Consider the following 21,880-nt stretch of genomic DNA (forward strand, 5'->3'; position numbering starts at 1 on the left):
TGGTTGATGGACAGCATTTCAACTTAGCTAATTTTAGTCTCCATGGTGCCTCCTGAAAAAAACACTGTCACTGCTCAAAACAATTTGGAGGAACAAGACTTCATCTTCTAACTAGCCACAGTTCAGGCATCAGACACAATATCAAACTCTCTGCTTCCCTCTCTGTATCAGAATGAATCATTCCTACCCTTCATCAGTCTGTGACTTGGCTCAATTTGTCCGTCTCCTTCGCATTCTGAGCATGCGCCACACACCAGCTAAGATCACATTTTATTTACACGGCTGCGACTGGAGAGTTTTTGCATTTATTATGCATTTGACGGTTGTAAACTCAGTGTCAGCAATGGTATTGAACCTCAGGAGTAGGTGATTAGGCTTTTTCGTTGGAGATTGATAAACTGCCGGTAGTGTGTGGCTGGATGAGTGGGTCGTTTTCAGACTGGAAGGAGGCAGCGTTTGGATTTCCCCAGAGATCAGTCCCCGAGCACAGTACTTCAGTTTAATGGCCTGTCGGAGGCAGCGAGATGTGAGATGTCCCAGTCTGCTGTTGACGCAGAGAGAGTGGAGTTCGGGGAGGAGAGGCAATTCACATGCAATTTCGTAGCTTTTCAATCAGTACATAGTGCACTGTGGGGCTGCAGTGGCGGGTTCCATTGCTGGGATCAGTGTACAGTCACTGTGGGCTATGAAGTTTTTGTGAATAAAGCGCCAATCTCCAATTTAGAATCTCAAGCCAGGGAGCAAACCTATCGTTTGTATATTTAATTTGTATTTATCGGCATTGTGATAACCAGAAACTATAACCCTCCACGATCTCTCTATCCAGTCCTTTCAATATTCGACTTCATTCGTAAATTTGGCCACAGGGCCATCAATACTGTCATCCGATGCATTGACATGGAACGTAAACATAAACGTTGCCAACACAGACCCCTGTGGACCTCTGGGGTAGTAATCTCAGGATTGCTGCCTGCGCCACCTGCTAGCGATGAAAGAATAGCATGATCAGACGTATTAATGTGTGGCTGAGAGACTTGTGTAGCGGGCAGGACTTCAGATTTCTGGATCACTGGGGCCTCTTCCGGGGGAGGTACGACCGGTACAAAAAGGACAGGTTACACCTGAACCCAAAGGGGTCCAATATCCTAGCGGGTACATTTAATCGAGCTGTTAGTGAGGGTTTAAACTAATTTGGCAGGGGGATGGGAACCGGAGTGATTGAGCTGAGGAAGGGGAAAACAGAAATAAATCAAAGGTAGCGTGCAACAGAGATTATAGAAAGAACAGACAGGAGATAAAGCTTAATCAAAACCAGTGGCATGAGTTACAGGGCAATGGAGGCGTGGTGCAATTAAAACAGAAAGCAACAAATACATACTGAGACTGTCGTATTTGAATGCACGCAGCATAAGGAATAAAATGGACGATCTTGAAATTCAGCTACAGATTGGCAAATATGAGTTGTGGCCATCTCTGAAACTTGGCTAAACAATGGCTGCCATTGGGAGCTCAACGTCCAAGGATATAAGGTGTATCAGAAAGATAGATTAGTAGGTAAAGGAAGTGGTGTGGCCCTGTGTACAAGAAATAATACTAAATCATTGGAAAGAGGTGACATAGGACTGGAAGGTGTAGAGTCTCTACGGGTTGAATTAAGGAATGACAAGATGGCAACGATAAAAGGACACTAATGACAGTTGTATACAGGCCTACAAACAGCAGCCGGGATGTGGATTGCAAATTTAGCAAGAGATAGAAAAGGCGTCTCAGAAAGGCAATGTCATGATAATCGTTGGGGATTTTAACAGGAAAGTGGATTGGAAAAACCATGTCAGTACTGGACGTCAAGAGAGAGAATTTGTCTGAAGGATGGATTTTTAGAACAGCTCATTGTTGTGCCCACTTGGAGATCGGCTGTGCTGATTTGGGTGTTGTGCAATGATCCGGTGGTGATAAGGGAGCTTAAGGTCGAGGAACTTGTAGGGAACAGTGATCACAATATGATCAAGTTCACATTGAAATTTGAGAGGGAAAAATGAAATCCAGTGTGTCGGTATTTCAGTGGAATAAAGGAAATTACAATGACATGAGAGGGGAACTGGCCGAAGTTGACTGGAAAGTGACATTTGCAGGAAGAGCAACAGTGCAGCAATGACTGAAGTTTCTGCAAAAAATGAGGGAAGCACAGGACAGATTTTTTTTCCAAATAAGAAGAAATTTTCAAAGGGAAGAAGGACACTACTATGGCTGACAAGTGAAGTCAGAGCCAAAGTAAAAGCAAAAGAGAGGGCGTACAAGGAAGCCAGAGCTAAAGGGAAGATAAAGGATTGGAGAACTTTTAAAAAGTTGCAGAAGAAATCTAGGAAGGTCATTCGGAAGGAAAAGATGAATTATGAAAGGAAGCAGGTGACGAATATCAAAGAAGATACTAAAAGCATTTTTAAGTATATAAAGGGTAAAAGGGAGTCAAGGATCCATATAGGACCAATACAAAATGACACTGGAGATATTGTAATGAGAGATGCAGAGATGGCAGTGAAACTGAATGAGTATTTTGCATCAGTCTTCACAGTGGAAGACGTCTACAGTATATCAGACATTCAAAAGTGTCAGGGAAGTGAAGTTTGTGTAGTGAAAATTACGGCTAAGAAGGTGCTCAGGAAGCTTAATGGTCTGAGTGTAGATAAATCTCCTGGACCTGATGGAATGCACCCTCGGGTTCTGAAGGAAGTAACTGGAGAGGTTGCGGAGGCACTAATGATAATCTTTCAAGAATCAACAGATTCTGGCATTGTACCGGATGACTGTTAAAATGCAAATATTATCCACAATTTAGGAAGGGGTGGGAGGCAGAAGAAAAAAAGCTATAGTCCTGTTAGCCTGGCATCAGTGGCTGGGAAGTTGTTGGAATCGATTGTAAGGGATGGGATTATGGAGTACCTGAGACACATGACAAGATATGTCAAAGCCAGCATGGATTCCTGAAAGGAAAATCCTGCCTGAGAAACTTACTGCAATTTTTTGAGGGAATTACAAGCCGGGTAGACAAAGGAGATGCAGTAGCTATAGTGTACTTGGATTTTCAGAAATCCTTTGACTGGGTGCCACACATAAGGCTGCTTAGCAGGATAAGAGGCCATGGAATTACAGGGAAGATACTAGCGTGGGTGGAGCATTGCCAGTCAGCAGAAAACTGAGATTGGGAATAAAGGGATCCTATTCTGACTGGCTGCCGGTTACCAGTGGAGTTCCACAGGGGTCGGTGTTGGGACCGCTGCTTTTTACGATGTATGTCAATGATTTGACATGTATGTATGATGTATGTCAATGATTTGTACTACGGTATTAATGGATTTGTGGCTAAAATTCCAATGATACAAAGATAGGCGGAGGAGTGGATAGTGTTGAGGAAACAGAGAGCTGTCAGAGAGACTTAATAGTTCAGAGGAATGAGCAAAGAAGTGGCAAATGCAATACAAAGTTGGAAAGTGTATGGTCATGCACTTTGGTGCAAGAAATAAATGGGCAGACTATTATTTAGATGGGGAGAGAATTCAAAATGCAGAAATGCAAATGGACTTGGGAGTCCTTGTGCAGGATACTCTAAAGGTTAACCTCCAGGTTGAATTGGTGGTGAAGAAGACAAGTGCAATGTTGGCATTCATTTTTAGGGGAATAGAATATAAGAGCAGAATGCAATGGTGAGGCTCTATAAGGCACTCGAGAGATCACACACACTATTGTGTGCAGTTTTGGGATCCTTATTTAGAAATGATATACTGATATTGGAGAGGGTTCAGAGAAGATTCACGAGAATAATTCCAGGGATGAAAGGTTTACCATATGAGGAACGTCTGGCAGCTCTTGTGCTGTATTCCCTGGAGTTCAGGAGAATAGTGTGTGTTGGGGGGATCTCATAGAAAGTTTTGAATGTTAAAAGGCTTTAATAGATTAGATATGGCAAAGAATTGAAGGACGTCCATTTAGAACAGAGATGCAATGAAATTACTTTAGTCAGAGGGTGGTAAATCTGTGGAATTTGTTGCCATGAGCAGCTGTGAAGGCCAAGTCATTGAGTACATTTAAGGCAGAGATAGAAAGGTTCTTGATTAGCCAGCGCATCAAAGGGTATGGGGTGAAGGCATGGGAGTGGGGATGACTGGAAGAATTGGATCAGCCCATGATTGAATGGCGGAGCAGAATCAATGGGCCAAATGGCCTACTTCTGCTCCAATATTTTATGGTCTTTTGGTCTATTCCACTGTTTTGACCTGTGTAAGTGCAGCCAATATCTCTGGGTGTATGACCCATTCATATGAGAATTTAGCCTTTTCTATTTTTCTGAGCTTCTCATAAATGTGTACAGTTTAGTTAAGCTTTGCTTTAGAATTTCCACACAATTGAAAGAGTTTATTACATTTTTTTATTTTTATTTTTGCACTACTCATGTAATTTAACTATTTAATATGTATATTTTTGTAATTCACAGTTGTTAAAATCTATTGTTATGAATTAAGTTCTACTGCTGCCACGGAGACAACGAATTTCACGAGATATGCCGGTGCTATCAAACCTGATTCTGATATTGGTATGGGAGACCCACCACTGATCATCTGATCCCAGTTACGGCAGATCATAATGTGAGATTGAAGCCTTTTGTATTTATTTGCTTTCCTCAAAAATGACAATAGTTCAGTTAAGTTTCCCCCTGACATTCCAAAGTTCCGTCTGTTTATTTCTTTCCACAGAGTGGTGGGTAGCTGGAAGCTCTGCCTGGGGTGGGAGACCCAACCGGTCACGTGATCCCGTTCACCCCTCCCATTTAACCGCCGATGGGCAGCATCTGTGCGTCTGTCTCCAAGGCCCCGCCCTCCAGATGACACAACAATCACTTCGCGCATGCTCACTGTTGGTTACTCACAGTGTTTTCCTTTCCACTCATCGACTGCAGAATTGGAAAAGGATCCTCGTCTCCTGGGACGGGTTCACTATCTGTGGGCCGAAGATATCACTTTCCCATCGGTGATTATTGAGACCGATCCCAAGCGGGGTGATCTGATATTGGCCGTGAGCCCTGAACTGAGGGCCAATTACTCATTTAGTAACGAGTTATCCAGGCTCATCAAATATGTGTAGACTTCACTTAATCTGGATTGAACGATCCGAACTAGGAGCCCAGGCTGTCTGTTTCCGCAGAATTGAAATGGTCACGTGAGTCTGTTTACCACAGATCTGCCCCGCCCTCTGCTTTGTGACGCAAGATCACATCATGTGTGCTCATATGCCCTGGATGGGTCGAGATGCTTCTTCCATGTTTTGTTGGGAAATCTGATGTTGGCCACTGAGTCCCGTTAACCTCCCCAACTCGCCTCGCTTCCTGAAGCTCCCCGCATTTCTCCTTGAGCTTTATAGCTGTTGTGTCTTCTCCCCGATTGGGGAGGGAGAGAAAGGAGAACATCGCAGGTTGTGGGGACCTTTGATTTACTTTACTTTATTCTTTATTGTCACCAAACAATTGATACTAGAACGTACAAATATTAAATATTAAAAATATTAAAAATGGTAAAAATTAGTAAATATTAAAATTTTAAATTATAAATCATAAATAGAAAATAGAAAAATGGAAAGTAAGGTAGTGCAAAAAAACTGAGAAGCAGGTCCGGATATTTGGAGGATACGGCCCAGATCCGGGTCAGGATCCGTTCAGCAGTCTTATCACATTTGGAAAGAAGCTGTTCCCAAATCTAGTAGTATGAGTCTTCAAGCTCCTGTGCCTTCTCCTGGAGGGAAGAGGGACGAAAAGTGTGTTGGCTGGGTGGGTCGTGTCCTTGATTATCCTGGCAGCACTGCTCCGACAGCGTGCGGTGTAAAGTGAGTCCACGGACGGAAGATTGGTTTGTGTGATGTGCTGCGCCGTGTTCATGATCTTCTGCAGCTTGTTTCGGTCTTGGACAGGACTTCCATACCAGGTTGTGATGCACCCTAGAAGAATGCTTTCTACGGTGCATCTATAAAAATTAGTGAGGGTTTTAGGGGACAGGCCAAATTTCTTTAGTTTTCTCAGGAAGTAAAGGCGCTGGTGGGCCTTCTTGGCAGTGAACTCTGCTTGGTTGGACCAAGTCAGATCATTTGTGATATTGACCCCGAGGAACTTAAAACTTTTGACCTGTTCCACTTGCGCACCACCGATGATTTTGCTGCCTGCTTTACCATGGGACTGGGAAGTCTAGAAGAGAGAATGGTTTCTGTGATGTGCTGATCTGTATCCAAAGGTCTCTGCAGTTCCTCACAGTCACGGTCAGAGTAGCTACCGTGCAATGGCGTGAAGTGTCCGGATGGGAAACTTTCTGCTCTCACTCCATCCTCCCGCCACCCCACTAGGGATAGGCTTCCTCTTGTCCTCACCTACCATCCCACCAGCCTCCAGGTCCAACATATAATTCTCCGTAACTTCCGCCACCTCCAACAGGATCCCACCACCAAGCACATCTTTCCCTCCCCTCACTTTCTGCTTTCCTCAGGGATCGCTCCCTACGCAACTTCCTTGTCCATTGGTCCCCCCCTCCCATCCCTTCCAACCGATCTCCCTCCCGGCACTTATCCTTGTAAGCGGAACAAGTGCTACACATGCCCTTACACTTCCTGCCTTACCACCATTCAGGGACCCAGACAGTCCTTCCAGGTGAGGCGACACTTCACCTGTGAGTCGGCTGGGGTGATATAGAAACATAGAAACATAGAAAATAGGTGCAGGAGTAGGCCATTCGGCCCTTCGAGCCTGCACCGCCATTTATTATGATCATGGCTGATCATCCAACTCAGAACCCAGCCTTCCCTCCATACCCCCTGACCCCTGTAGCCACAAGGGCCATATCTAACTTCCTTTTAAACACTGCATCCGGTGCTCCCGATGTGGCCTTCTATATATTGGCGAGACCCGACGCAGACTGGAAGATTGTTTTGCTGAAAACCTACGCTCTGTCCGCCAGAGAAAGCACAATCTCCCAGTGGCCACACATTTTAATTCCACATTCCATTCCCATTCCGATATGTCAATACATGGTCTCCTCTACTGTTGAGATAAAGCCACACTCAGGTTGGAGGAACAACACCTGATATTCCGTCTGGGTGGCCTCCAACCTGATGGCATGAATATTGACTTCTCTAACTTCCGCTAATGCCCCTTCTCCCCTTCTTACCCCAACTCTAAAATTATTTTTTTCTCTCACTCTGTCTCTCTCTTTCCCTCTCACAATAACTCCTTGTCTATTCTCCATCTTCTTCTGGTGCTCTCCTCCCCCTTTCTTTCTTCTCAGGCTTCTTGTCCTATGATACTCCTCCTTCTCCAGCCTTGTATCCCTTTTGCCAATCACCTGTCCAGCTCTTGGCTCCATCCTTCCCCACTCCTGTCTTCTCCTATCATTTTGGATCTCCCCCTCCCCCGCCCACTTTCAAATCTCTTACTGCTTTTTTTTCCCGTTAGTCCTGACGAAGGGTCTCGGCTCAAAACATCGACTGTACTTCTTCCTATAGACGCTGCTTTCCACCAACATTCTGTGTGTGTTGCATCAACCTGCGTAGCTGCTTTAAACGTCCTATGGACTCGGACCCCAAGATCCCTCTGATCCTCCACACTGCCAACAGTCTTACCACTAATACTATATTCTGCCATCATATTTGACCTACCAAAAGGAACCACTTCACACTTATCTGGGTTGAACTCCACCTGCCACTTCTCAGCCCAGATTTGCATCCTGTCAATGTCCTGCTGTAACCTCTGACAGCCCTCCACACTATCCACAACACCCCCAACCTTTGTGTCATCAGCAAACTTAAGAACCCATCCCTCCACGTCCTCATCCAGGTAATTGGTACCAAGATGTACCACAACCTCTCGCTGTTCTCCCTCCCGCTGCAGGATATCTTGGACACGATCTAAAACATCCTGGCCCCTGGCACCTGGGAGACAGACTGCCATCTGAGTTTCTTCCCTGCGTCCACAGAATTGCCTATCTGACCTCCTAACTATAGAGTCCCCTATTACTGCTACCATTCTCTTCCTTTCCCTACCCTTCTGAGCTACAGGGCTGGACTCTGTGCCAGAGGCATGGCCACTGATGCTTCCTCCACGTAGGCTGTCCCCCCCATCAGTACTCAAACAGGAGTACTTATTGTCAAGGGGTACAGCCACAGGGGTACTCTCTAGTACCTGAATCTTCCCCTTCCCTCTCCTGACTGTGACCCACTTGTCTGTCTCCCGTGGCCCTGGTGTGACCACCTGCCTATAACTTCTTTCTATCACCTCCTCGCTCTCCCTGACCAGACGAAGGTCATCGAGCTGCATCTCCAGTTCCCTAACTCGGTTCCTTAGGAGTTTCAGCTCAACCCACCAGATGTAGATATGGCCGTCCAGAAGGCTGGGAGACTCCAGGACCTCACACATCTGACACTGAGCACAGAACACCAGCCTCACACACGTTTTTCCTTTCCTTTCTGCAATTAACACAGATAAACCTACCTCGCCTCATCCCGTTACCACCTAAGCCCGTTTCAGCCAAACCCACTCTGCTACCCTCTCACTCCGCTACACGCTCCAAACACTGTCGGCTGGATATGGCGGTCTTCGCTTTAAACTTTTTCTGCTCCACTGGCTGACGTCACACGCCTGCCTCTCTTTACCACGAGTAGTAAAATGCCTTCGCTTCAAAAAATCCTTGGCCGTTCTATTCACAGCCTTCTTGCTTTGAATCTCAAGAAATATAGAGAAAAATAATAATAGTAATAATTAAATAAATAAGTAAATCTTATTCATTATTCTTTATACAGTATACAGATATTGAATAGATTAGAAGTCTTGCAACAAACAGGAACAATATATATTAAAAAAAGTGAGATAGTGCCCAGGGGTTCAGTGTCCATTTAGGAATCGGATGGCAGAGGGGAAGAAGCTGTTCCTGAATCACTGAGTGTGTGCCTTCAGGCTGATGGTAACAGTGAGAAAATGGCATGCCTGGGGTGCTGGAGATCCTTAATAATGGACACTGCCTTTCTGAGACACCGTTCCCTAAAGGTGTCCTGGATACCCTGTAGGCTAGTGCCCAAGATGGAGCTGACTAAATTTACAACCCTTTTTACAAACAAGGAGGTGCATACCAGGTACAGGCAGATAGGAACAAATGGGGTAGTTATGAAATACAGGAAATTCAAGTGAACACTTCTGAAAGAAATAAAAATAAAGCATGAGGTTGCCCAGCAGACAAGTTGAAGGAGATTCCTTAGGGATTCTGCAGATATGTTAAGAGCGAAAAGATTGCAAGGGAAAGAATTAGTCCTCTGGAAAATCAGAATAGTAATCCACATGGGGAGACAAAATAGATGGGGGAGATTTTGATTTTTTTGCATCTGTATTTACACAGGACATGGTCACAGAATCTATAGAAGTGAGGCAAGGCAGCATCAACTTCGTGGACCCTGTACAGATTACAGAGGTGGAGGTGTTTTCTTTCTTAAGGCAAATTACCATGGATAAATCCCCAGGGCCTGACAAGTTGTTCCCTAGGACCCTGCGGAAGACAACTGCAGAAATTGTCGAGGCCCAAGCACAGATACTTAAATCATCCTCAGTGCCAGGCGAGGTACTGGAGGATTGGAGGCTAGACAATGTTGTTCCGCTGTTCAAGAAAGGCTGTAAGAATAAACTAGGAAATTGTACGTTGGTGAGCTTGACATCAGTAGGGGGAAAGGTATTGGAATGTATGTGCAGGAACCGGATATATAAGTATTTGGATTGATGTGGACTGATTAAGGATAGGCAGCATGGCTTTGTGCATGGTAGGTTATGTCTAACCATTCTTATAGAATTTCTCGAGGAAGTTATCAGGAAAGTGGATGAAGGCAAGGCAGTGGATGTTGTCTACATGGACCTCAGCAAGGTGCTTGACAAAGTCTCACCTGGGAGGTTGGTCAAGAAGGTTCAGTCACTCAGCATTCAAGATGAGATAGTAAATTGGATGAGACACTGGTTTTGGGAGAAGCCGATGATTGCCTCTCTGACTGGAGACCTGGTGTGCCGCAGGGATCGGTGCTAGATCTGTTGTTGTTTGTTATCTATATCAGTGATCTGATGATAACATGGTTAGCTGAATCAGCAAATTTGTGGACGTCACCAAGATTGGTGGTGTAGTGGACAGCAAGGAAGACTATCATGGCTTGCAGTGTGATCTGGACCAGATGGAAAAATGGGTTGAGAAATGGAAAATGGAATTTAATGGAGACAAGTGTGAGGTGTTGCATTTTGGTAGGACCGAGGTCTTACACAGTGACTGGTAGGGCAATGAGGAGTGCTGTAATGCAACTACCTGCACCAGGACCATCGCCCTCCATACCCCTACCATCCAGGTACCTATCAAACTTCACTTAATGGTGAAATCGAGCTCATGTTCACCGCTTATGCTGACGTCTCATTTCACACTCTCACGACCATTTCAGTAAAGAGCTTTTCCACATGTTTCCATTAAATTTTCACCTTCCCCACTTACCCATGACCTCTGGTTGTCATCCCACCCAACCTCAGTGGAAAAAGCTGCTTGCATTTACCCTATCGATACCCTCATAATTTTGTATACTTCTAACAAATCCTCAAAGGAATGTATAATTTCCTTGTTTATGTTTCCTGCCATTTTCAGGTGTGTAAGATGATGAGGGGCAATGATCGTGTGGCTACCCAGAGGTTTTCTCGCAGGGCTGAAATGGATAACACGAGGGGGCATAGTTATAAGATACTTAGAAATAGATACCGAGGGGATGTCAGGGGTAAGTTTTTCACACAGAGAGTGGTGGGTGTGTGGAATGCACTGCCAGCAGTGGTGGTAAAGCCGGATACAATTGGGTCTTTTAAGAGACTCTTAGATAGGTACATGGAGCTTAGAAAAATAGAGGGCTATGGGTTCGGGAAATTCTAGGCAGTTTCTAGAGTAGGCTACATGGTCGGCACAACTTCGTGGCCTGAAGGGTGTGTAATATGTTGTAGATTTCTATGCTCTATGTTCTATGTTAAACAGTGAAATAACTTAGAAACCATAGAAACCATAGAAACTACAGCTCAGAAACAGGCCTTTTGGCCCTTCTTGGCTGTGCCGAACCATTTTCTGCCTAGTCCCACTGACCTGCACATGGACCATATCCCTCCATACACCTCCCATCCATGTATCTGTCCAATTTATTCTTAAATGTTAGAAAAGCACCCGCATTTACCAACTCGTCTGGCAGCTCATTCCATACTCCCACCACTCTCTGTGTGAAGAAGCCCCCCCCCCCAATGTTCCCTTTAAACTTTTCCCCCCTCACCCTTAACCCATGTCCTCTGGTTTTTTTCTCCCCTTGCCTCAGTGGAAAAAGCCTGCTTGCATTCACTCTATCTATACCCATCATAATTTTATATACCTCTATCAATTCTCCCCTCATTCTTCTACGCTCCAGGGAATAAAGTCCTAACCTATTCAACCTTTCTCTGTAACTGAGTTTCTCAAGTCCCGGCAACATCCTTGTAAACCTTCTCTGCACTCTTTCAATCTTATTTATATCCTTCCTGTAACTTGGTGACCAAAACTGAACACAATACTCCAGATTCGGCCTCACCAATGCCTTATACAACCTCATCATAACATTTCAGCTCTTATACTCAATACTTTGATTAATAAAGGCCAATGTACCAAAAGCTCTCTTTACAACCCTATCTACCTGTGACACTACTTTTAGGGAATTTTGTATCTGTATTCCCAGATCCCTCTGTTCTACTGCACTCCTCAGTGCCGTACCATTAACTCTGTATGTTCTACCTTGGTTTGTCCTTCCAATGTGCAATACCTCACACTTGTCTGTATTAAACTCCATATGCCATTTTTCAGCCCATTTTTCCAGCTGGTCCAAGTCCCTCTGCAGGCTCTGAAAACCTTCCTCACTGTCTACTACACCTCCAATCTTTGTATCATCAGCAAATTTGCTGATCCAATTTACCACATTATCATCCAGATCATTGATATAGATGACAAATAACAATGGTCCCAGCACTGATCCCTGTGGCACACCACTAGTCACAGGCCTCCACTCAGAGAAGCAATTCCCTACTACCACTCTTTAGCTTCTTCCATTGAGCCAATGTCTAATCCAATTTACCACCTCTCCAAGTATACCTAGCGACTGAATTTTCCTAACTAACCTCCCATGCGGGACCTTGTCAAAGGCCTTACTGAAGTCCATGTAGACAATATCCACTGCCTTCCCTTCATCCACTTTCCTGGTAACCTCCTCGAAAAACTCCAATAGATTGGTCAAACATGACCTACCACGCACAAAGCCATGTTGACTCTCCCTAATAAGTCCCTGTCTATCCAAATGCTTGTAGATTCTGTCTCTTAGTACTCCCTCCAATAACTTACCTACTACTGACGTTAAACTTACCGGCCTATAATTTCCCGGATTACTTTTTGATCCTTTTTTAAACAATGGAACAACATGAGCCACTCTCCAATCCTCCGGCACCTCACCTGTAGACAGCGACATTTTAAATATTTCTGCCAGGGCCCCTGCAATTTCAACACTAGTCTCCTTCAAGATCCGAGGGAACACCCTGTCAGGTCCCGGGGATTTATCCACTTTAATTTTCCTCAAGACAGCAAGGACCTCCTCCTTTTCGATCTGTACAGTTTCCATGATCTCACTACTTGTTTCCCTTAATTCCATAGACTTCATGCCAGTTTCCTTAGTAAATACAGACACAAAAAACCTATTTAAGATCTCCCCCATTTCCTTTGGTTCCGCACATAGCCGACCACTCTGATCTTCAAGAGGACCAATTTTATCCCTTACAATCCTTTTGCTCTTAATATACCTGTAAAAGCTCTTTGGATTATCCTTCACCTTGACTGCCAAGGCAACCTCATATCTTCTTTTAGCCCTCCTGATTTCTTTCTTAAGTATTTTCTTGCACTTCTTATACTCCTCAAGCACCTTATTTATTCCCTGTTTCCTATACATGTCATACAACTCCCTCTTCTTCTTTATCAGAGTTGCAATATCCCTTGAGAACCAAGGTTCCTTATTCCTATTCACTTTGCCTTTAATCCTGACAGGAACATACAAACTCTGCACTCTCAAAATTTCTCCTTTGAAGGCTTCCCACCTACCGATCACATCCTTGCCAGAGAACAACCTGTCCCAATCCACGCTTTTTAGATCCTTTCTCATTTCTTCAAATTGGGCCTTCTTCCAGTTAAGAACCTCAACCCTAGGACCAGATCTATCCTTGTCCATGATCAAGTTGAAACTAATTGTGTTATGATCACTGGAACCAAAGTGCTCCCCTACACAGACTTCCGTCACTTGTCCTAACTCGTTTCCTAACAGGAGATCCAATATTCCATCCCCTCTAGTTAGTCCCTCTATATATTGATTTAGAAAACTTTCCTGAACACATTTTACAAACTCTAAACCATCTAGACCCCTAACAGTATGGGAGTCCCAATCAATATATGGAAAATTAAAATTCCCTACCACCACAACTTTATGTTTCCTGCAGTTGCCTGCTACCTCTCTGCAGATTTTCTCTTCCAATTCTCGTTGACTATTGGGTCGTCTGTATTACAATCCCACTAATATGGCCATACCTTTCCTGTTTCTCAGCTCCACCCATAAGGACTCAGTAGACAAGCCCTCTAATCTGTCCTGCCTGAGCACTGGTGTAATATTTTCCCTAACAAGCAATGCTTCTCCCCCACCTTTCATTCCTCTGCCTCGATCACATCTGAAACATTGGAACCCTGGAATATTAAGCTGCCAGTCCTGCCCCTCCTGTAGCCAAGTTTCACTAATTAGGAGTTAGGAGTTAGGAAGGAAGCTGAGAAGCAGGACCTCCAGGGTAGTAATCTCGGGATTGCTACCTGTGCCACGTGCTAGCGAAGGCAAGAGTAGTCGGATCAGGCAGATGAATGCGTGGCTGAGAGACTGGTGCAGGGGACAGGGCTTCAGATTCTTGGATAATTGGGATCTCTTCTGGGGGAAGTATGACCTGTTCAAAAAGGACAGATTACACCTGAACCCCGAAGGGGACCAATATCATGGCAGGAAAGTTTAACAGAGCTGTTAGGGAGGGTTTAAACTAATTTGGCAGGAGGATGGGAACTGGAATGATAGAGCGGAGGAAGGGGAAAACAGAAATAAATCTAAGATAGTGAGTAGTAAAGATGTCAGGAAAGACAGGCAGGTGATAGGGCAAATTTGTAGCCATTGGGATGAGTTGCAGTGCAATAAAGTTGCAGTGAAATCAAAGCAAAAAGTATCTAAATATTGGTCTTAAGGTGTTGTACTTAAATGCACGCAGCATAAGGAATAAGGTGGATGATCTTGTTGTACAGCTACAGATTGGCAGGTATGATATTGTGGCCATCACTGAGACCTGGCTAAAGGATGCATGTCTCTGGGAGCTGAACGTCCAAGGATACACGGTGTATCGGAAGGATAGGAAGGTAGGCAGAGGGGGAGGTGTGGCTTTATTGGTAAGAAATGATATTAAATCATTAGAAAGAGGTGATATAGGATCGGAAGGTGCAGAATCTTTATGGGTTGAGCTAAGAAATAGCAGGGGTAAAAGGACCCTGATGGCAGTTATTTATAGGCCTCCAAACAGCTGCAGGGATGTGGACTACAAATTACAACTGGAAATAGAAAAGGCTTGTCAGAAGGGCAGTGTCATGATAATTGTGGGGGATTTTAACATGCAAGTAGATTGGGAAAATCAGGTCAGCACTGGATCTCAAGAGAGAGAATTTGTAGAATGTCTGCGAGATGGCTTTTTAGAACAGCTTGTTGTTGAGCCTACTAGGGGATCGGCTGTACTGGATTGGGTATTGTGTAATGAACTGGAGGTGATTGGAGAGATTGAGGTGAAGGAACCCTTAGGAAGCAGTGATCATAACATGATTGAGTTCACTGTGAAATTAGAAAAAGAGAAGCCGAAATCTGATGTGTTGGTATTTTAGTGGAATAAAGGAAATTACAGTGGCATGAGAGAGGAACTGGCCAAAGTTGACTGGAAAGAGACACTGGCGGGAAAGACAGCAGAGCAGCAGTGGCTGGAGTTTATGCGAGAAATGAGGAATGTGCAAGACAGGTATATTCCAAAAAAGAAGAAATTTTTGAGTGGAAAAAGGATGCAATCGTGATTGACAAGAGAAGTCAAAGCCAAAGTTAAGGCAAAAGAGAGGGCATACAAGGAAGCAAAAATTAGTGGGAAGAGAGAGGATTGGGAAGTTTTTAAAACCTTACAAAAGGAAACCAAGAAGGTCACTAAGAGAGAAAAGATTAACTATGAAAGGAAGCTAGCAAATAATATAGAAGAGGATACCAAAAGCTTTTTCAAGTATATAAAGAGTAAAAGACAGGTGAGAGTAGATATAGGACCGATAGAAAATGATGCTGGAGAAATTGTAATGGGAGATGAGGAGATGGCAGAGGAACTGAACAAGTATTTTGCATCAGTCTTCACTAAGCAAGACAGCAGTATATCGGACACTCAAGGGTGGCAGGGAAGAGAAGCGTGCACAGTCACAATTACAACAGAGAAAGTACTCAGGAAGCTGAATAGGCTAAAGGTAGATAAATCTCCTGGACCAGATGGAATGCACCCTCGTGTTCTGAAGGAAGTAGCTGTGGAGATTGCGGAGGCATTAGCGATGATCTTTCAAAAGTCGATAGATTCTGGCATGGTTCCGGAGGACTGGAAGATTGCAAATGTCACTCCGCTATTTAAGAAGGGGACAAGGAAGCAAAAAGGAAATTATAGACCTGTTAGCTTGACGTCGGTGGTTGGGAAGTTGTTGGAGTCGATTGTCAAGGATGAGGTTACAGAGTACCTGGAGGCATATGACAAGATAGGCAGAACTCAGCATGGATTCCTTAAAGGAAAATCCTGCCTGACAGACCTATTACAATTTTTTGAGGAAATTACCAGTAGGCTGAACAAGGGAGATGCAGTGGATGTTGTATATTTGGATTTTCAGAAGGCCTTTGACTAGCTGCCACACATGAGGCTGCTTAACAAGATCAGAGCCCATGGAATTATGGGAAAGTTACATACATGGATAGAGCGTTGGCTGATTGGCAGGAAACAGAGAGTGGGAATAAAAGGATCCTATTCTGGCTGGCTGCCGGTTACCAGTGGTGTTCCGCAGGGATCAGTGTTGGGGCCGCTTCTTTTTACATTGTACATCAACGATTTAGATTATGGAATAGATGGCTTTGTGGCTAAGTTTGCTGACGATACAAAGATAGCTGGAGGGGCCGGTAGTGCTGAGGAAATGGAGAGTCTGCAGAGAGACTTGGATAGATTGGAAGAATGGGCAGAGAAGTGGCAAATGAAGTACAATGTTGGAAAATGTATGGTTATGCACTTTGGCAGAAAAAATAAACGGGCAGACTATTATTTAAATGGGGAAAGAATTCAAAGTTCTGAGATGCAACGGGACTTGGAAATCCTCGTACAGGATACCCTTAAAGTTAACCTCCAGGTTGAGTCAGTAGTGAAGAAGGCGAATGCAATGTTGGCATTCATTTCTAGAGGAATAGAGTATAGGAGCAGGGATGTGATGTTGAGGCTCTATAAGGCGCTGGTGAAAACTCACTTGGAGTACTGTGGGCAGTTTTGGTCTCCTTATTTAAGAAAGGATGTGCTGACATTGGAGAGGGTACAGAGAAGATTCACTAGAATGATTCCGGGAATGAGAGGGTTAACATATGAGGAACGTTTGTCCGCTCTTGGACTGTATTCCTTGGAGTTTAGACGAATGAGGGGAGACCTCATAGAAACATTTCGAATGTTAAAAGGCATGGACAGAGTGGATGTGGCAAAGTTGTTTCCCATGATGGGGGAGTCTAGTACGAGAGGGCATGACTTAAGGATTGAAGGGCGCCCTTTCAGAACAGAAATGCAAAGAAATTTTTTAGTCAGAGGGTGGTGAATCTATGGAATTTGTTGCCACGGACAGCAGTGGAGGCCAAGTCATTGGGTGTATTTAAGGCAGAGATTGATAGGTATCTGAGTAGCCAGGGCATCAAAGGTTATGGTGAGAAGGCAGGGGAGTGGGATTAAATAGGAGAAAATAGATCAGCTCATGATAAAATGGCGGAGCAGACTCGATGGGCCGAATGGCCTACTTCTGCTCCTTTGTCTTATGGTCTTATGGTCTAATTGCTATAACATCATAATTCCACGTGTCAATCCACGTCCTCAACTCATCCGCCTTCCCCACAATACTTCTAGCATTGAAATATATACACCTCAGAAGATTTTTACCACCACTCACAACCTTTCTATTAGCGGATTTGCTTGAACTTTTAACATTATTTATTTTCACCCCAGCCACACTGTCAACTCTGGCACTCTGGTTCCCATCCTCCTGCAGATCTAGTTTAAAGCCTCCCCAATAGCACTAACGAACTTCCCTGAAAGGATATTGGTCCCCCTGTAGTTCAAGTATAACCCGTCTCTCTTGTACAGGTCCCACCTGCCCCAGAAGAGGTCCCAATGGTCCTGAAATCTGAAACCCTGCCCCCTACACCAGTTCCTCAGCCACTTGTTCCTCCTCCAGAGCATCCTATTCCTACCCTCACTGGCACCTAGCACAGGTAGCAATCCTGAGATTACCACCCTCGAGGTCCTGCTTTTCAACTTCCTACCAAGCTCTCTATACTCACTCTCCAGGACCTCCTCACTCTTCCTTGCTATGTCATTGGTACCGAGGTGCACCATGACATCTGTCCTATGCTGTCCTACAATCCTCTGATAACTCCCCCGTCACTAAGAATAGAAAATAGGTGCAGGAGTAGGCCATTCGGCCCTTCGAGCCTGCACCGCCATTTATTATGATCATGGCTGATCATCCAACTCAGAACCCCACCCCAGCCTTCCCTCCATACCCCCTGACCCCTGTAGCCACAAGGGCCATATCTAACTCCCTCTTAAACATAGCCAATGAACTGGCCTTAACAGTTTGCTGTGGCAGAGAATTCCACAGATTCACCACTCTCTGTGTGAAGAAGTTTTTCTTAATCTCGGTCCTAAAAGGCTTCCCCTCTATCCTCAAACTGTGACCCCTCGTTCTGGACTTCCCCAACATCGGGAACAATCTTCCTGCATCTAGCCTGTCCAATCCCTTTAGGATCTTATACGTTTCAATCAGATCCCCCCTCAATCTTCTGAATGATTGAATTATTTCTGCTAGGGCCCCAACTATTTCTGCACTTGCCTCCCATAGGGTCCGAGGGAGCACCTTGTCATGCCCTGAGATTTATCCACCCTAATCTGCCTCAGGATAGCAAACATCTCCTCTTCTTTAATCTGTACAGGGTCCACAATTTTAATGCCGCTTTTCCATACTCCCGTAGACCCTGTGTTCATCTCCTGAGTAAACAGAGATGAAAAAAAAAATTTAACATCTCCCCCATCTGTTTTGGTTCCACACGTGGATTGCCATTCCGGTCTTCTGGAGGACCAACTTTGTGCCTTGCAGTCCTTTTGCTCTTAATCTATCTCTCCTTTTGCTCTTAATCTATCTCTGGAATCCCTTAGGATTATCCTTCATCTTTTCTGCGAGGGCAATCAGCCAAACTGATTTATTTCTTATTTGTTCTCTTGCATTTCTTATACTCCATGAGAACCTGCCTGCCTATCCCTGTTATGCAACTCCGTTTTGTGCTTCACCAGGATCTCAATATCTCTTGAAAACCAAGGTTCCCTACAGTTTCTATCTTTACCTTTTATTCTGACAAGCACATACCTGCATTTTACTTTCAAAATTTCACCTTGAAGGCCTCCCATTTACCAAGCACACTTTTGCCATAAAGCAGCCTGTCCCGGTCCACAGTTGCCAGATCCTAATGTCATAATTCCAGGTGTTGATCCATGCCCTGAACACATCCGCCTTTCCTACGCTGCTCCTTGTATTGAAATATACCGGGCTCAGCATATTCACTGCACTATGCTCAAAGTTTTCATTCAGACTTTGTCTGAATGCTGAACAACATCTGTCTCCACAACCCCTCCACTATCTGTTCTGTTAATCAGGCTCCCATTCCCCCTGCAACTTTAGTTTAATCTCCACCTAACCTCACCTCCCACCATGCAGCTCCATCACCCCTTTGGCTTCCATCTCCCAGATCAATAAAAAGGAGGTACATACCAGGTACAGGCAAATAGGAACAAATGGGGTACTTATGAAGTACAGGAAATTCAAGTGAACACTTATGAAAGAAATAAAAGAAGGCATGAGGTTGCCCCAGCAGACAAGGTGAAGGAGAATCACAGATTGCTCTGCAACGACACGGCTGCCAAGCTGTATCGGCCCTTGCCCTTCCCTTGGACAACACTGATATTTAAATCATCATTAGTGACAGGAGAGGTACTGGAGGATTGGAGGACAGCCAATGTTGTTTCGCTGTTCAAGAAAGGCTCTTAAAATAAACTAAGAAATTGTACGTTGGTGAGCTTGACATTAGTAGTGGGAAAGTTATTGGAACGTATGTGCAGGAACTGGATACTGTATATAAGTATTTGGATAGATGTGAACTGATTAAGGATAGGCATGGTAGGTCATAACTAACCAATCTTATAGAGTCTCTCTATGAAGTTATCAGGAAAGTGGATGAAGGCAAGGCAGTGGATGTTGTCTACATGGACTTTATCAAAGCACTTGACAAATTCTCATATGGGAGGTTGGTCAAGAAGGATCAGTCACTCAGCATTCAAGATGAGATAGTCAATTGGATGAGACACTGTCTTTGGGAGAAGTCAGAGTGTGGTAGCAGATGGTTGCCTCTCTGACCGGAGGCCTGTGACTAGTGGTGTGCCATAGGGATCAGTGCTGGATCTGATGTTGTTTGTCATCTATATCAGTAATCTGGATGATGGTGTGGTTAACTGGATCAGCAAATTTGTGGATGACACCAAGATTGGTGGTGCAGTGGACAGCAAGGAAGATTATCATGGCTTGCAGTGCGATCAGGACCCACTAGAAAAATAGGTTGAGAAATGGAAAATGGAATTTGATCAGACAAGTGCGAGGTGTTGCACTTTGGTGGGACCTACCAGTGTAGGACTTACACAGTGACTGGTAGAGCACTGAGAAGTGTTGTAGAAGAAAGGGATTTCAGAATACAGGTCTATTGAGTACAGGAGATGGATGTTATGTTGATTTTGTACAAGATATTGGTGAGGCTTAATATGGAGTATTGTGTGCAGTTTTGGTCACCAACCTACAGGAAGATGTAAAAGAGGTTGAAAGAGTTCGGAGAAAATTCGCAAGGATGTTGCCAGGTCTGGAGGACTTGGGTTATAAGGAAAGATTGAACAGGTCTGGGCTTTATTCCTTGGAATGTAGAAGATTGAGGGGAGATTTGATAGAGGTGTACCAAAATTATGAGGGTTATAGATGGGGTAAATGCAAGCTGGCTTTTTCCACTGAGATTGGGTGGGGCTACAACCAGAGGCCATGGATTAAGGGTGAAAGGCGAAACATTAAAGGGAACATGAGGGGAAACTTCTTCACACAGATGGTCATCCAGGTGTGGAATGAGCAGACAGTCCAACTGGTGCATGCGAGTTCAATTTCAACATTTAAGGGGTTTGTATAGGTACCTGGATGGTCGGGGTACGGGGGTAGAAAGTTTAAATAGCTCAACACAAACTAGATGGGCCAATGGGCCTGTTTCTGTATTGTACTTTTCCATGACTCTGTGACAATAACATGAAATAATATTAATATTCATTTTCTTCCTTTTAACAGCTGTGCGGAGCAACCATTCATCTGGGTAGGAAATGTTTACATGGCTTTAAAACTGGCACTTTAAATTGACAGTAGATAAAAGAAAATCCCAGCTGCACGTCAACAAAGGCTATTTGTGTGAAAGTGTTTCAGTTCCTGTGGGGCCAGGAACCTATGCAGCTCAGTGGGAACAGGGACTAACACCAATGGAGAGAGTCAAACTGAGCCAAGTCACAAATTGGTGACGGAAGTAATGCCCCATTCTTGTAGAGACAAGAAGAGCATCAGAGAGTTGGATGATCATTCTAGATACCAGCTCTGTTCCCAGTTAGAAGATAATCTATCCAGCAGGTTGAACTTCACTGTAACAGTGTGATGCCAGATCACATCTTGGCAACTCAAGTGATCTCATTTGAAATGTTGTCCTTCACTCATTGATGAATTTTGTAAATCTTTTTTCAGGTTAAAAACAACAAGGAATTTATCTACATGAATCTCGAACAGAACACGCCAGTTTTGCTGTCTCTGTCCACGTATTTAAGAAGTGAAGCAAGGGATTCACTCGACCATCCTTCCTACTCAGACTGTGGGGAGGGATTCACTCGATCATCTGACCGACTGGCATGCCTATCTGATTACACAGGGGAGAGGCTGTTCACCTTTTCGGACCGTGGGGATTCAAGATCATCTCACGAAGGTACATCAGCAAGTTCACACTGGGTCAAGGCCATTCACCTGTTCTGTGTGTGACAAGGGATTCTGTTGGTCTTCCCAGCTGCAGACACACCAGTCAGTTCACACTGGGCAAAGGCTGGTCATCTGCTGAACTTGTGGGGAAGGATTCACTCGGTCATCTGACCTAATGGCTCACCAGCGAGTTCACACTGGGGAGAGGCCATTCACCTGCTCAGAGTGTGGGAAGGGATTCACTCGGTCATCGAAACTGAAGGTACATCAGCGAGTTCACACTGGAGAGCAGCCGTTCACCTGTTCAGTGTGTGGGAAGGGATTCACTCAGTCATCCCACCTGCAAGCACACCAGTCAGTTCACACTGGGGAGAGGCCAT

Source organism: Mobula hypostoma, chromosome 15 (assembly GCF_963921235.1).
Source record: "Mobula hypostoma chromosome 15, sMobHyp1.1, whole genome shotgun sequence".
NCBI lineage: Eukaryota > Metazoa > Chordata > Chondrichthyes > Myliobatiformes > Myliobatidae > Mobula > Mobula hypostoma.